Source organism: Mustela nigripes, chromosome 6, assembly GCF_022355385.1.
Source record: "Mustela nigripes isolate SB6536 chromosome 6, MUSNIG.SB6536, whole genome shotgun sequence".
Classification (NCBI taxonomy): Eukaryota; Metazoa; Chordata; class Mammalia; order Carnivora; family Mustelidae; genus Mustela; species Mustela nigripes.
This window is the reverse complement of record NC_081562.1, coordinates 54004619-54012093: the sequence shown is the minus strand read 5'-3', so window position 1 is coordinate 54012093 and position 7475 is coordinate 54004619.

Here is a 7475-nt window from a genome sequence, read left to right as displayed (position 1 = left end):
TTTTTTTTCCTTTCTTTTTGGTGGGGACATCTGTTTACTCCAAACCTTCCCAGGGTGCTCCTTGCCTGGATAGTGGTTGATATTTTTGGCTGTACATCCTCTCAACCACAATTCAACAGAACGAGGAGGAGGAGGAACTCCTAACAAAGAAAAGATCCAGTGACAATGGCCTCTTCCACAGATCTAATGGATATGGATCCAAGTAAGAGGTCAGAAATAGACTTCAGTATTCCATTGTGTATATATACCACATCTTCTTGCAGCCATCAAAAGAAATGAAATCTTGCCATTTGCGACAACATGGATGGAACTAGAGCGTATCATGCTTAGCGAAATAAGTCAAGCAGAGAAAGACAACTATCATATGATCTCCCTGATATGAGGAAGTGGTGATGCAACATGGGGGCTTAAGTGGGTAGAAGAAGAATCAATGAAACAAGATGGAATTGGGAGGGAGACAAACCATAAGTGACTCTTAATCTCACAAAACAAACTGAGGGTTGCTGGGGGGAGGGGGTTTGGGAGAAGGGGGTGGGATTATGGACATTGGGGAGGGTGTGTGCTTTGGTGAGTGCTGTGAAGTGTGTAAACCTGGTGATTCACAGACCTGTATCCCTGGGGATAAAAATATATGTTTATAAAAAATAAAAAATTAAAAAAAAAAAGAAATAGACTTCAGGGTAGTAGATATGAAGACAATTGCCAAGCCAGAAAAAACTATTAATGGCAACATAGATTCATTAAGGGCATAAATGAGACCAGATTTGGCAGAACTTAAAAATGCTATCAATGAGATACAATCTAATCTAGATACTTTAACAGTTAGGGTAAATGAAGCAGAAGAAGGAATTTGTGTTCTTGAAGACAAACTGATAGAAAGGAAGGACCAGAAGGAGTCCTGGAACAAAGAGTTTAAGTTCTGTGAAAACAGAATTAGAGAAATAAATGGTGCCATGTGTAAGGGCCTACTTAGCTAGAGTGACTCCATCTCGGTTAAACAGCCATTTTGTTGTTTGTGCAGTAAAATTAAATTGACCCTCCTCTGCAGAGGAACTTGCTTAGAAACAAGACCAAGAAAACCAGTAAAATACGGTCGGCCAGTTCCTAATAACAGAGCCCAGAATACAAGGACAAGTCAGGCCAGGTGGAGACATCCAATCAGTAAAAAGCACACATACTATCTCCCTAACCACCAAAGAATGTAAACCCCACCTTTTGGGCACCAAACGTGGGTGCCAATTCTGACCAGATTTAAAGGCTAGTTCAAACAGCTACTATAGGGTAAATTGTAATTTAATTGGCACCTGCATGTGGCCTAACATGACTATGAAACTTTCTGTGTATATTACAATCTCATTGGCCACCTATGTGTGGCCAGGCTTAACCACATGGCCTTTGCTCTATTAAAGTTAGTCTGTGAGGCTGGAAAGGGTCACTCCCTTTAGAGTTGGCCCTGACTGGTCAGTCTATTCTTGAGCCTGTAAAATTGGGAGTCATGGCTCTCTTCAGTCACTCTGACTTCTAATGCGTGGCATAGAATAAAGTTTTGCATAACTTTAACTTTGTCTCAGTCTCATTCCTTTTATAATGGACCCCAACACAATGAAACATTCTATCTTTTGTCCCCCTCAAATACTCTGTTTTGAATAAGAATAATAGTGCAATCTGAGAGGTGATGAGAAGTAAATTTTGCAAGGGAAATCAATGTGATAATACCAAAAGTTATGATATGTATAACTAGGATAGTACAAGGTGAGGGAAACAATTAGCAGATTACTTGAAGAAATAATGGCTGAAGCTATTTCAGTTATCTTGAAAAACACCAGGTTAAATTCAAGAAGCCCAGCAAAACCAAATATAAAAATTAATAATAATAATTAGATCACATGTGGGCACACTGTAGTCATACTTCTGAAACAGATAAATAAATATTGAAAGCAATGAGAGAATAACAACAGTTTATATGCCTAGAAATTCATTCAAGTTAATGAAATTTAGGAGATAATAGAATATTCATCTCAAGTAAAAGACACTGCCATCCAGAATTTGATTTCATTAATTGTCTTCCAAAATGCTGGTAAATTAAAACATTTTCCAACAACTACTCAAAACATTCCAAAAAAAAAAAGGAAAAAATATGAGTAAAACTTCAAAAATCACTCTGTGAGGCCAGCATTACCTTAATAACAGGACGAGACAAAGACTCTACTGTTAAAGACGACGATAAGCCAATATGCAGAATGAACATGGATCCAAATATTCTCAAGAAAATACTAGCAAATCAAATGCAACAACAATTAAAAGAATCAAGTGGGATTTAATTTTTGGCTACAAGGGTGGTTCAATGTTCACAAAGCAAACAATGTCATACACTACATTGAAAATAATAGGTTAAGAACAATTTGATCATTTCAATAGATGTAGAAAAAGCATTTGATAATATACAACAACCACTCATGATTAAAAGTCCCTCAATAGGGGCACCTGGGTGGCTCAGTGGGTTAAAGCCTCTGTCTTTGGCTCAGGTCATGACCCCAGGGTCCTGGGATCCAGCCCTGCATGGGGTGGGGGGCAGTCCTCTGCTCAGCGGGGAGCCTGCTTCCTCCTCTCTCTCTGCCTGCTTCTCTTCCTATTTGTGCTTTCTCTGTCAAATAAATAAATAAAATCTTAAAAAAAAAAATTCCCACAATAAAAGAGGGATAAAGAGAACATACTTCAAAGTAATGCAGACCACATATGAACTATGAATAGCTAGTATCATCCTCAATGAGGACAAACTAAGAGCTTTTCTTCCACAGTCAGGAACAGATAGGGAGACCACTGGGACCATTGTTATTTAACATAGTACTGGTGGTCCTGGCCTCAGCAGTCAGACAACACAAAGAAATAAAAGGCATCCACATCAGCAGAGAAGAAGTTAAACTTTCACTATTTGTAGATGACATGATACTGTATAGAGTAAATTCAAAAGACTGCAACAAAAAATTGCTAGAACTGAGTCAGTAATTCAGTAGAGTCATAGAGTATAAAATCAACGTACAGAAATCTGTTCCATTTCTATACTCCAGTACTGAAGCAGCAGAAAGAGAAATCAAAGAATCAATCCCATTTTTAACTGCACCAAATTCATGAGTTACCAAGGAATAACACTAACCAAAGAGGTGAAAGGTCCACACTCAGAAAACTATAAAATTCTAATGAAAGAAATTGAAGAAGACACAAAGAATGTAAAAACATTCCACCCTCATGGATCAGAAGAACAAACTTTATTAAAATGTCTATAGTACCCAAAAGAAATCTCCATACTTAATGCAGATCTTATCAAAATACCAACAACCTTTTTCACAGAGTTAGAACAAACAATCCTAAAATTTGTTTGGTTCCCAAAAGGCATCCAATAGCGAAACAACCCTTAAAAGAAAAAGCAAAGCTGGAGGCACCCCAATTACTTACTTCAAGCTGTATTAAAAAGCTATAGTCAAAAGGCCTCTGCACGGCAAAGGCAGCAATCAATAAAATTAAAGCACAGTCTTTGAAATGGGAAAAGATATTTGTAAATGACATCTCTGTTAAAGCAATAGCATCCAAAATATGTAAAGAAGTTATAAAACTCAACACCCAGAAAACAATCCGTTTAAAAAATGGGTAGAAGACATGAAGAGACATTTTCCAAAGATGATTTCCTGATGGCCAGCGACACATGAAAAGATGCTGAACAACATTCATCGTCAAGGAAATACAAATCAAAAGTACACTGAGACATGATCTCACACCTGTCAGAATAGCTAAAATCAACAACACAGTAAACAACAGGTGCTGGAGAGGAAGCAGAGAAGAGAGCTCTCCCACAGGTTGGTGGGAATGGACACTGGTGTGGTCACTCTGAAATATAGTACAGAGGCTCCTCTAATAGTTAAAAATAGAACTTCCCTATACTCCAGCAATTGCACTTGTTGATATTTACCCAAAGGATACAAAAATACAGATTTGAATAGATTCATACACCCAATGTTTATAGCAGCATTATCCACAATAAGAAAATTACTAAAGAGCCAAATGTTCATCAAATGGAGAATGCATAAAGACAAGGTTTTACATATCTACCATGGAATATTACTTAGCCATCAAAAAGAGTGAAATATTGACTTTGCAACAACTTGAATATAGCAAGAGAGTATTATGATAAGCGAAAAAGGTCAGTAAGAGAAAGTCAAATACCATATGATTTCACTTTTATGTGGTATTTAAGAAAGAAAATGATTGAACATGGGGGGAAAAAAGGAGAGGCAAACCATCTGAGGGTTACTGGTGGGGAGAGGGACTGTGGAAGGGTTAAATAGGTGAGGGGTATTAAGGAGTGCACTTGTCATGGTTACCACTAGGTGTTTTATGTAAGTGATTATTCACTAAATTCTACACCTATATGGAAAAAAATAAATAAAAATGAAAAAGCCAACCAAACAAAAAAGCCAATGATAAGATTTCTTTTTTTCATGTCTGAATAATAACCTACTGCACAAATGCCTCATTGTCTATATTTATCCTTCTTTTGTAGACACTTAGGGTGATTCTCTACTGGAGCTAATATGAATGATGCTGCAATGGGCATGGGGCTAGAGAGCTTTCTTTCAGCTTTTGGATATATGCTGCGTGCCTTGGAGATACTGTGGGTTTGGTTCCAGACGAGTGCAATAAAGCAAATGTCACAATAACCCAGTCATATGGATTTTTGATTTCCCTGTGCATATGAAAGTCATGTTTACACTATAATGTATTCTATTCAGTGTGCAGGAGAATTATGTCTAAGAAAATGAAGTATATGTTTTATCTAAAAAATATATTATCCATGAAAAATGCTAATAATCACCTGAGTTTTGAGCAAGTTGTATTCACAAGTCACAGATCACAATAAAAATTTAGTAATAATGGGAAAGTTACAAACATGTAAGAATTATCAAGATGTGACTGTCACATGAAGTGAGAAAGTGCTCTTGGAAAAACGGTGGCAATACTCTTGCTCCACACAGAGTTACCACAACCCTTCGATGTGTAAAACACATAACATCTCCTAAGTGCAATAAACAGAAGGCAATAAATGGGGAGATGTCATTCCCAGAAGTGGAATTGCTGGATATGACACTTCTGTTTTTAAGTTCTTTAGGAATGATAGGTACACATTAACCCAATTCGTGATACAAGAGGAGGAATTATGAAAAGAATTACATTTGATGCAAACTAGATAATACGAAGTTTTATTTCCTTTTTCTTTAAGATTTTATTTATTTACTTGAGAAAGAGAGCACAAGAGAGAGGGAGCAGAAGCAGGGGAAGGGGAGAGGGAAAAGCAGGATCCCTGCTGAGCAGGAAGCCCAAAATGGGGCTCAATCCTAGGACCCTGAGATCAAGACCTGACCCAAAGGCAGACCTTAACCTACGGAGACACACAGGCACTCTTATTTCTTTTTGAGTTCATAGTCATATATCTGTGTTTTAAAAGTCTACATTTTCTGCTGTCTTATTTTTTGGTTAAGAGACCTGTACCCCTGGGGATAAAAATATATGTTTATTAAAAAAATAAATAAATAATAAAATCACTTGTGGTAAAACAAAAAAAGAGTAATGCTTAAAACTTAGCTTTGTTTCCCCCTACATTCTTAGAATTTTTTGTCATTAATTGACAAATGTCCCTTTTAAAAGAGATAACTGGTTATGATTGAAGGATGAATCAATGAATAATGTCATGAGTAGTTATTTAAAATTGTAACCTCTGCCATAGTAATATAGTGAATATTGTCTAATGTTTTAACCCTTCTCAGAGACATTTATTTTTATCATGTGAAATTTAAATAACTTATTTACAAATAACAAAATTGAAGGTAGGAATCTAAAGAACTAGGGCTGAGAAATTGAGAACAGTTGGGAATTAATAATAGCAACAGTTACCATGAAGTTGAAAATGTAGTAGTTACTCAAAATAGTTGGAGATAAATATCAGTAATTTCCTATTCTAATGGGATGATGTTTTCAGATTTTTCTCATTTTAATAGAAATGACATAAGGAGAGTGTAAGGGAAAGAAACATGTTATGCCAAGACTTAGCAATGTGTAAAAATAGAACTGACAGATCCAAGATACTCTTTAAAAACCTGAATTTTCAAGTTTCAGCACCTGTGACTGAGAAAGAAGCAAGTTAACAGCATGGGTGGTCAAGCCTCTGACCCCAATATCTTGTGGAACATGAACATTTCTCAGAGTCACGTTGCAATTAACTAACACACTACAAGCTGAAAATCTCAGACATTCTGGGGGTGTGTGATGAGATAGTGTCTTCAAAATGACCCAAGTGTAAGGGTTTCCTGTTCAAATTTTAAGCAACACATTGATGAGAAATCTACTTTTTCCACTACTGCCTCACTCTGAGCGCTCACAGGGCCAGCAGTCTGTGAAGACCACAGATACTGTCCGTTTACAAGAGTAACCTGGTCTCCCTCTGGAAGATGCCCGACTCTCTGGTCAACAGAAGGTATGTGTCACTCCTCTGCTGTCCGTCTCCTAGCCGCCTTACCTAGTGGGAGATACAGATGCTGGATGGGATACAACTAATACACAAGGAAATCACAGAGAACACTGGTTAACACTATTCCAACAACTCGGGTAACAAATAGGAATAGACATGCTACATGTCAGAGAATATCTTAAAATATTCATATTCTTGCCTGTGGAGAAGTAGTCAAGTGTATACATACAAAGATGATAAAGGTTTATAAATGCATATAACTTCATGTGAAATCTCATAAACATCATGCATGACAAGGAACAGTTAATTTGGATTTGCCATCAACATAGAAATAATTTCATGTATTACTTGATATTTAGTCCAGCCTTTAAAAATACATTCTTGAAATAAAATCATGCAATCATGAAGGCCAAATATAATTCTTCATATACTTTCTTAAATAAAACCGTTTAATTTTTCCTAATATTAGGAGGAGGTAAGTTTCCTAATATGCTAATTTAAGCTTACCTTAAATAAAGACAAGATTTCTAAAAAATATGAACAAAACATTGCAAAAGATTTTACCACACTGATGAAGACAGCCCTGTGAATCATGGTATATAGTATGATATGAATCAGAAACAATAATATGGCAATGGGTTAAAAATAGAAATAAAATAATATATTATTAAGTTTATAAAAGTCTGCTTGAATCTTAAGTGTTTTACATGTATTAGATCATACAAATTTTTATCTCAATGATAGATTAGTAAGCTAGATAGCTAGACACGAAGTGACTTTTAAAAGATCACATATTGTAACTTTGAGAGCTGGGAGGGATTCTAGAGCTCACTGACTGCAGAGCTAATTATGTGAATTATTAGATTATATTAGTTATAACAATTGCTTGCACAATAAAACCACCTTCACTGCCTTTGATAGCCATAGGTTGTTTCTGAGTTCATACCAACACTATTCT